This window comes from Papio anubis, chromosome 4 (assembly GCF_008728515.1).
Source record: "Papio anubis isolate 15944 chromosome 4, Panubis1.0, whole genome shotgun sequence".
Classification (NCBI taxonomy): domain Eukaryota; kingdom Metazoa; phylum Chordata; class Mammalia; order Primates; family Cercopithecidae; genus Papio; species Papio anubis.
In genome coordinates this window covers 177,491,984-177,502,215 of record NC_044979.1, presented here as the reverse complement: position 1 = coordinate 177,502,215, position 10,232 = coordinate 177,491,984, and the positions used below count along the sequence as shown (strand labels likewise).

Sequence of the window (10,232 nt, the reverse complement as noted above, 5' to 3'; positions counted from 1 at the left end):
TTGACATCACACACCCCCACTCCTGCTGAAGAAGAGAGCCAAGGTGGGCTGAGACATTCCCAGACTCAGTGCCCACAGCTCCATCCATCTAGAAGACTTTGGGCCAAAGCCATAAAGAATGTGAGAGGGGCCGGGGAGCCGGCCCAGGATGACTAAAAGTGCAGTGAGTTCTCTGTCTGAGCCTCCAAGGGTCTTCCGCCTGGGCGTTCTCTGCACCACAGGCAGGAGTGGCCCATCTCTTGGAGGTTTTCTAAGGGCTGAGTGAGAAACAGAGGCACGGAGTTTCCATACAAGCCTCCAACAGCTGAGGAAGCTGGAATAACTGCCTGTGGGGCTACAGGGTCCCAGAGGGGAAGCCCGGGATCTGAGTTCAAGGGGACTGAGACCTTTGCTTATCAACTCTGCAACCTCAGGCAATGATGCTTCCTGGGCCTCAGTTTATCTGTCTGTGGGGAATTGACACACTAGGTAAAGTGGGGCTGTTAGGAGGCACTGAGCATGTTAGTTCTTGTTCCTACATCCCCAGGGCAAGACTTCCTCCCAAGAGAGGTGATCCAATGACAAACTCATTCGTACCAAGATGTGAACAGCTGACCCCAATCCTTCCCTGAAAATGAGGGAAGAGGGCTGGACGCAGTAGCTCACACCTGTAATCCCAGCACTTTGGGTGACCAAGGCAGGTGGATTGCTTTAACTCAGGAGTATGAGACCAGCCTGGGCAACATGACAAAACCTCGTCTGTAGAAAAAAATACACACACACACACACACACACACAAATAGCTGAGTGTGGTGGCGTGCACCTGAAGTCCCAGCTACTTGAGAAGCTGAGGTGGGCGGATCACCTGAGCCCAGGAGGTTGAGGCTGCAGTGAGCTATGATGGCACCACGGCACTCCAGCCTAGGTGACAGAGTGAGACCCTGTCTCCAACAAAACAAAACAAGGGAAGAGATGAGAAACCAAGTTACCAAATTCCTAGTGCGTGAGACCACAGAGGTGCCAACAAGGGGCAGCCAGCAGTAGTAAAGATAAATTTTAGATTTTCCACACAATTTTTGGAGAACTGACTCTGGGTTTACGGATTTGGATTTGGGTAAATTTTAACAGGCTTCAGATGGATGGAAACACAGCAGAAGATGATGTTGAATTTTTGGGAAGGTTGTCCATGCTGCGCTCGGGAATGGCTAACATTTTAAACAGGTTTTAGTAGTGCTGCTGTGGGGCCACTGGAACGCACAAGCATTGCTGGTGGATATAAAGTGATGCAACCATCTGGAAAAGGGCCTGGAAGTCTCTTATAAAACCAAAAATACACCTACCCCAGACCCAACCATTTCAATCCGATATATTTACTCAAGATAAAGGAAAATTTATGTCCACAAAAATATTTGTTCACACCAGTTTTATGAACAATAGCCAAACCCAGAAACAGCCCATTAAGAGGAGAACATAAAACCAAATTATGATATCTTTTTAAAATGGAATACTACTCACTAACAAAAAGAAATGAATCCTCAGCACATCACAAATGACATGAATATTGCACAAAACACACTGAATGGAAGGAGCCAGATAGAACTGACTACATACGATATGACTTCATTTCTATAAAGTTCTAGAACAGGCAAAACAAATCTATGGTGAAGAAAAAATAAGAACAGTGCTTGCTTCTGGGGTATTGCTTGGAAAGGGCATTAGAGAACCTTCTAGAGTTCTGGGGATGTTCTAAGCCTTGAAAGAAGCTTATGCGCTTGCCGGAACTCAATGGATGTTCACTTAGCATTTGCACATTACACTGTATCTAAATTTTACCTCAAAAAAAGGACTGTAAACAAATACGAAGCTCTAATTAATGATATACCAGATGAAATATTTAGGGAAACAAATGGAGGTCTGCAAGTTACTTTGAAATGCATTAAACACAAGATGCCAAGAGCTGATGGATGAGAGATAAATGGGTGGGTAGATGCGTGACAAAGTACCGCAAATATTCACTGTAGAATCTAGAGTGTCTACTTTACAATTGTTTCCACTTTTCTGTGTGTTTGAAAATTTTCATAATACAATGTTTCAAATACAATTTTGCTCCTGGGAAGCACCTGTGTTCCCTGGTCAAGGGCAAGGAGCCCTTAGCAGGGAGAGCACTCTACATCTCACAGGGCTTCCTGTGTCCTCCCCACATGCTGCTTCATCACTCCCTGGGCACCTGTTAAGATCCAAGCCATGTGCTCGGTGCTTTTATATGCATGGCCTCCTGAATCCTTAAAACAGCCTCCTGAATTGAGAGGGCCAGCTGTTAATGCACTCGTTTCCTGGTAGAAAATGAGGCTGTGAACGAAGATCATCTGATTCCTGCTCCCCACCCTGCCTCTACAAGGACCTGGGTGCTTTGTATAGAACTATGGACTCAGGGGGTGCCTGGGAACAGATTCCCCACTCACTGGAGTACTCCAGCCCCCCCCCCCCCCCGCCCCACCTCACCGTAGCATGGCGACCTCTGAGCTGGTAAACTCTGGGACGTGACCTCTGAGGTTAGCTTCTGGAACAGCCTAGCTCTGCCCTTTACTGGCTGGATCACCTTGAGCAAGCTTCCTACATACTCTGCACCTCATCCTCCTCTCCTGCAAATAAGAACAAGTGTTCTAGAAACGTTTGTTTCTATCATCACCATCCAGGCACATTTAGAAAGGCAAGACCAGTCCAAAGCCCCACGTGGAAAAATCTAATGTGTGACCAAAGCCAGGTTTAGTTCTTTTTTTTTTTTTTTTTTTTTTGAGCCGGAGTCTTGCTCTGTTGCCCAGGCTGGAGTGCAGAGGCGCGATAGGTTTAGTTCATTTTTAAGTATCTCCTATTTATCCATAAAGCATTCTGCATATTTTGCTGTTAGGTAAAATGTGTAAAGAACATTTAAAAGTTGGGGTTTTTCAAATACAGCCAACTGATCTTCCACAAAGCAAACAAAAATATAAAGTGGCGAAAGGACACCCTTTTCGACAAATGGTGCTGGGATAATTGACTAGTCACATGTAGGAGAATGAAACTGGATCCTCATCTCTCCCCTTATGCAAAAACCAACTCAAGATGGATTAAAGACTTAAATCTAAGACCTGAAACTATGAAAACTCTAGAAGATAACATTGGAAAAATCCTTCTAGACAATGGCTTAGGTGAGAATTTCATGACCAAGAACCCCAAAGCAAATGCAATAGGAAACAAAGATAAATAGGTGGGACCTAATTAAACTAAAGGGTTTTTGCACGGCAAAAGGAACAGTCAGCAGAGTAAACAGATAACACACAGAGTGGGAGAAAATCTTCACAATTGATAGATCTGACAAAGGACTAATATCCAGAATCTACAATAAACTTGAACAAATCAGTAAGAAAAAACAAACAATCCCATCAAAAAGTGGGCTAAGGACATGAATACACAGTCTCAAAAGAAGACACACAAATGGCCAACAAGCATGTGAAAAAGTGCTCAGCATCACTAATGATCAGGGAAATGCAAATGAAAACCATAATGCGATACCACCTCACTCCTGCGAGAATGGCCATAACCAAAAAATCAAAAAACAGTAGATGTTGGCGTGGATGTGGTCATCAAGGAACACTTCTACACTGCTGGTGGGAATGCAAACTGGTACAGCCACCATGGAAAACAGTGTGGAGATCCCTTAAAGAACTAAAAGTAGAACTATCATTTGATCCAGCAATCCCACTACTGAGTATCTACCCAGAGGAAAAGAAGTCATTATACAAAAAAGATACTTGCACATGCATGTTTATAGCAGCACAAGTCACAATTGCAAAATCGTGGAACCAACCCAAATGCCCATCAATCAATGAGTAGATAAAGACACTGTGAGATAGATAGATATAGATAGATACAGATATAGATATAATGAAATACTACATGGCCATAAAAAGAAATGAATTAACAGCATTTGCAGTGACCTAGCCTGGATGAGATTGGAGACTCTTATTCTATGTACTGTAACTCATGAATGGAAAACCCAACATCGTACATTCTCACTGATATGTGGGAGCTAACCTATGAGGATGCAGAGGCATAACAATGATACAATGGTCTTTGGGGACTTGGGGGGAAGAGTGGGAGGGGGCGAGGGATAAAAGATTACAAATATGGGGCAGCGTATACTGCACGGGTGATGGGTGCACCAAAATCTTACAAAGCACCGCTAAATAACTTACTCGTGTAACCAAATACCATCTGCCCCCTAATAACGTATGGAAAAAAATGGTTTTAAGTTGAGGTTTTTAACATAAAAGTCAGCCTGGAAATGTATCTTAATTTTGCGTGTGTCCTCAGCCTGCTGGGAAGCTCACCCGCTGGAAGCAGAGCCTGGAAGTCAGGTCAGGATGCTACAGTCTAAGTCCCACAGCTGGCTCGGGATCTAAGAGTAGGGCCAAGAGCAATCACATCATTGCCTCTCACTCCCCTTATCTGCATCACACAAGCCGTCAGAGAGATAAAAGTGCCCCACAAAAGGGCTTTGAGGTTGAGGGTGACCAACATTGCATCAGGACAAAGAATGATTATTTGGTTATAGAAAGACAGGCTGATCAAGTCAAAATCTAGCAACTTGCAGCTTTCATTTAGCTGGTAAGTTTTCATTCCTTTGGGGTTAGAGCAAATTTTGTAACTAAATTTGTGATCAAAGAGCATGGCCAGAAATCTGCTTTTTAACCCAAGAGCAGCATCTGAAACCAGAGTCAAGACTGGAGAACTAGGGGCTGCCTTCTGAGTCATAGAGACTCGGAGGAGGCCAGTATCCGGATGGCATCGCCTCATACCCTGCAAACCTGAAAAGAGGCCACTGCGCCCACCTGCTCCCCGGAGGTCAGCCACGTGTGGAGATCCACCCAGCGGATAGGTTTTTGGATTTTGCTGATCAATGGGGAAGGATTTGTGGATTCCAAGCCTTTCAATAAGAGCAACTTTGATGTTGTTGGTGCCAGTTTTGCACTTTCTTTACTGAAGAAAATGAAAATAATCCTTCCCTCAGCATCATCATGATCATGAGGCCAAATGTAGCATGGATTTGATAAAAGATACAAAACTGGAAAAAAAGTGGTTGCAAAGGGCATTATATTTGAATAAGGATGATGGGTTCATGGGTAGGATATAGCAATGTCAGTGATATACGAGAATGAATATCCTTGGCAATACACACCAAAGCACTTGGGGGAAGAAACCTGATGTCCGCAATCTCTTTAAATAGTTCTTGCCCTAAAATCTATGTGTGTGTGTACATATATAAAACACACATATACATACATATATTTACATACACACATATGTATATGCACATATAAACACACATATATACACACATAGTACATGCACATACATACGCATATACATACATGCATATATTTACATATATACACATACACACATATATTTGCATACACATCTATGTATATGCACATATATACACACATATATATGAAAAGATACATACATGGACAGAGATGATACTATATATATGTAAGAAAAGATACAGAGATTATACTAGAGGGAGAGGATATTAAGCAAATGAGACAAAATGCTCACAATTAATGAATTTGTTGAAGAGTACAAACATTTCTTTGTACTATTCTTACAACTTTTTTCTAAAGCTAAAATTATACATCACAATGGCTAATGTGTGAATCATTATGGAAACACACTGCCTAATCTCAGTAGAGGTGGCCAGACCAGCAACATCAGTGTCACCTAGGAGCTTGCAAGACTCCTGTGCCCTGCCCCAGACTTACTGAATCAGAATCTGCAGCTCTACAAGATCTACAGGTGATTCTTGGGCCTATTCATGTTTGAGGAAAAACTGGTGTAGGATATGCCTTTTATGAGGAAAAAAAAAAGAAAGAAGCCTTTTTTTTTGTTTTTGTTTTTTTGAGACAGAGTCTTGCTCTGTCGCCTAGGCTGGAGTGCAGTTGTGTGATCATAGCTCATTGCAGCCTCAACCTCCTGGTTGGGCTTAAACAGGTGGGAGGATCAAGTGATCTTCCTGTCTCAGCCTCCCAAGGAACTGGGCTACAGACGTAAGCCACCACACCTAGCTAATTTATTTTTATTTTTGTAGAGATAGGGGTTCTGCCTCGTTGCCCAGGCTGGTCTCGAACTCTTGGGCTCCAGCAATCCTCCTGCCTCAGTCTCCCAAAATGCTAGGATTACAGGAAAGAGTCACTGCGCCCAGCCAGGAGACGAACTTTTTAATCAAGCTTGTTAAGCCCAGGAAGCAATAGGGGAAGTTCGGACACAGATTCCCAATACAGATCCCTACTACCGTCCACTCCATCTGTCCCTGACCCGTGACAAGCAGCTAATATCCCTGACGTAGAAGAGGTCGGTTAGATGTCCCTGGCAAGTGGTCAGAGCAACCTGCTTATTGTTACTGGGAAAGAAACATTCAAATGTTTTCCTGAAGCCTCACAGGAAGCAGAGCAGCCCCTATCTACCTGTGTGTTGGCATAGCTCCTGTTCTCCGAACCTCCGCCCCTTAACAGCTCCCCAGCCCCATCTACCTGTGCATTGGCATAGCTCCTGTTCCCCGAACCTCCGCGCCTTAACAGCTCCCCAGCCCCTGTCTACCTGTGCGTTGGCATAGCTCCTGTTCCCCGAATCTCCGCCCCTTAACAGCCCTCCAGCCCCTGTCTACCTGTGCGTTGGCATAGCTCCTGTTCCCCAAACCTCCACCCCTTAACAGCCCAGCACCTTGGAGGCTAAAAAGCATCGTGCGGGAGCTGGGCACGTGCATCAGCCAGCCTGGTGGCGGGGCTGCCGGGAAGGCATCCACTACATGGTCATAAACCTGCCCTTGGCAGCAGCTAGGCAGTGACCTCACACGTGGTCTCCACTTTGGCCTTGTGGTAATGACCTAAATAAAGCTGGAGTGAAGCATTTCCTCCCGAGAGTCTACAAGACAGGCACATTACTCAGAAAATAAAGTGCGGTGGTAATGACTTCAGAATCTTAAAATAAATCCCATTCAGCCAAAATAAATTTCCCCAAGGCCTAATATTCTAGCTTGGTGTTGGGCACCACTTACCCTCTAAATTCTCAGATGCGCAATGGGTATCTTTCCTATAGGTAAGAAATGGTGAGACTCTCTCCCTCAAAGCAGAAAGCCCCTGCTGCACAGTCCCCCCGGAGTCAGCCCAATGATGTCATTCAATTACCCGACAGACATGGAAACCGATGGCTCCCCAACTGTTTGGACTAGAGATGCTTAAGCCCAATTGTGGCTTCCCGGAATCCTTCCTCCCCCAGCGCAGTCTCTGGGAAACCAAATATTTTTTTCTCACTGAGACAGGTTTTGAATAAATACTGCCACTAAAGATTCCATGGTACTTCAAATAAACATGGGATAGTCAGTTGCCAATGTCTAAATCCTGCCTTATTGTTTTAAAAACTTTTTTTTTTGAGACAGAGTCTTACTCTGTGCAATGGCGCCGTCTCGGCTCTCTGCAACCTCTGCCTCCCGGGTTCAAGCAATTCTCCTGCCTCAGCCTCCCGAGTAGCTGGGACTACAGGTGTATGCCACCACACCCAGCTATTTTTTGCATTTTTAGTACAGACAGCATTTCATTATGTTGGCCAGGCTGGTCTCGAACTCCTGACCTCGTGACCCACCCTCCTCAGCCTCCCAAAGTGCTGGGATTACAGGCCTGAGCCACCGTGCCTGGCCAAAACAAATTTTAAAGACTGTGATTCTCCCACCTTCTGCTTGGCTTGAATCTGTTGAAATGTCCCATCTTTGTCTTTGCATTTAGAGACACAGAGAAAGGACAAGAGTAGTGGATGCTGCTCCTCGCCCTGCAACAATGCTGCCGCTGGGGAAGCAGGTGTTTCTTCCTGAGCAAGTCATCTTGTCTTGGGCATAGGAAGCCAGGTGGGCACTGAGCAGAGGTTTTGAATCACTACCTTAGATCGCTGCACTTAGCTTTAGGGGAATGATCAGTGGAAAACTCATAAGGTGCTGCTCTCAAACTTGCTGGGCAGCCGGTCTCCATGTGGTTTAAGCAGAGGTGGGCATGGAGATTGCAGTTGTGTAAAAGTAAAAGGATTCCCATAGTGACCTAAAGTCACCTGCCAGGTCACCTGCCAGGTCCAGATCCTTTAAGAAACAAGGGCTATGGTTTGTATATTTGTCCCCTCCAAACTCATGTTGAAATTTGGTCTCCTAGGCCTGGTATGGTGGCTCAAGCCTATAACCCCAGCACTTTGGGGGGCCAAGGTGAGTGAATTGCTTGAGCCCAGGAGTTCGACTGGGCTACATAGCAAGACCCCCCTCTACAAAAAAATACAGAAATTAGCCAGGCATGATGGAGCACACCTGTAGTTCCAGCTGTCAGGGAGGCTGAGGTGGGAGGATCACCTCAGCCTGGGAGGTTGAGGCTGCAGTGAAAAAAGAAATTTGAGGGAAAAAAACGTGGTCTCAGTGTTGGAGGTGGAGCTTAATGGGAAGCGTTAGGATAAGGAGGGGAGATTCCTCGTAAATGGACTAATGCCACTCCCTGAGGGTGAGCGGTTCTCACTCTCTTAGTTCCCAAGACCAGCCTGACCAACATGGTGAAATGCCATCTCTACTAAAAATACAAAAAATTAGCTGGGCGTGGTGGCAGGCACCTGTAATCCCAGCTACTCAGGAGGCTGAGGCACGAGAATCACTAGAACTCAGGAGGCTGAGGCACGAGAATCACTAGAACTCAGGAGGCTGAGGTTGCAGTGAGCCGAGATCACACTGCTGTACTCCAGCCTAGCTGACAGAGTGAAACTCTGCCTCAAAAATAAAGTAAAATAAAATAGTCCAGGGTTTGTGACCAAGAAGATCCTCTTAAACTTAGAAAGAGAAAAATAACAAAATTATACAAATTTAATTATCAACTTTTGAAATCAATTTCTCTCTTCTCCCTTCAACCAAACCCACGCTGAGGCTGCCAGGCTAAAGATATAAACAGCTACGTCGAATCCATGTGATGATGGAAGTTGGGCGTCCAGCTTCTATAGGATTACCTCCAATGCTGGAGACCACCAGCTCCCAAAGAAACCCATTCCAGGCGCTCAAAGCCACAGCCAACAGGAGGCAGGCATGAGGCTGCAGGGAGGTGCCCTGAGGCTGGAATGAAGAGCCCAGAAGACACCAAGCTGGGGCAGGCTGGGTGGTGAGGAGCGTGGAATGGGATGCATGAGGTGGGCTGGCAGCCGCAGGCCAAGAAGAGTGAGACACGCGGGCTATCTTCAAGCCTCTAAAGAGACACCAGCAAAGGCCCAAGGTTTCATGTGGCTCTCGGTCGCTCATCTGACAAGTGATGCCCTTGGCTCTTGGGGACTGGACGGGAACTCACAGATGGAGCTGCTGCAGCCACGTGGCCCACGGGGCCACCTTCCTGTGCACCCACAATTGTCCAGAGAAGAGCCATTGTCACCAAACCCAGCCAGAGCCCAGCCATGAGGCTCGGAAGGTCCCATGGGCCCCGGCACTATCCTTTACTAGCTGGTGGGCCGCACTTAGCTTCTCTGAGCCCCAGCTTCCTCCTGGGTGAGATGAGGCTAAAGAAAACCTCGCTCACAAGCTATCGTCAGGATCAAACGAGACCATGGATGTGAGATACTTTGTAAAATGGAGCGTGCTTTTAGTTGCTGTTGTCGCTGTAATGTCATTGGAGACACTATTCATGGTATTAAAGTAGATCCCGTGCTGATCGCCCATTGCTGGGAGGTTAGAATTCCCTGTTCCTCATCCCTCAGTGTTGGTGGGCGCTCTGTGGCTCGCACATTGCCCTCTCCACCCTTCGGGCAGAGACCATCGACCCTTGTGCATCACAATATTCAGTGTGTGATTATCACAGCCCTCCTGTTCTGACTTCTTAAACCAAGCAAGTCCCAAGCACTGAGGCGAGGGATCTCTGGGTTCCATAACAAAAGGGTAAAAAGATGCTCCAAAATATGGGCTTCTGCCACATCCTCAGGCAGCACAGATGAGCATCAAGGGGCCAGCAGAGACTGACCTGCCATCCGCCAGAGCCGGCCCGACAAGTATGGACCAGTTAGTAACTGTTACAGGTGAAATATAATGAATTACGTCATATTGGACAACTTGGCTTGATTCTGCTTTTGGTGGTAATTACATCGCAGACCTGGAGCCTTAGAAGGAAGGGTGACTGTGAGCAGAACCTCCGCTTGTCCTTGGCTCTGGGTAGAGC

At 46.1% G+C, this 10,232-nt stretch overlaps 1 long non-coding RNA gene across 1 annotated transcript; it reads left to right on the top strand.

The window, feature by feature from the left end:
• The first annotated feature begins 5,491 nt into the window (after positions 1 to 5,491).
• On the top strand, positions 5,492 to 9,043 carry LOC116274618. Its single transcript, XR_004183391.1, has 3 exons — positions 5,492 to 5,817; positions 7,800 to 7,918; positions 8,971 to 9,043. It is a non-coding gene; the product is annotated as an uncharacterized LOC116274618 (long non-coding RNA).
• The last annotated feature ends 1,189 nt before the right edge of the window (positions 9,044 to 10,232 follow it).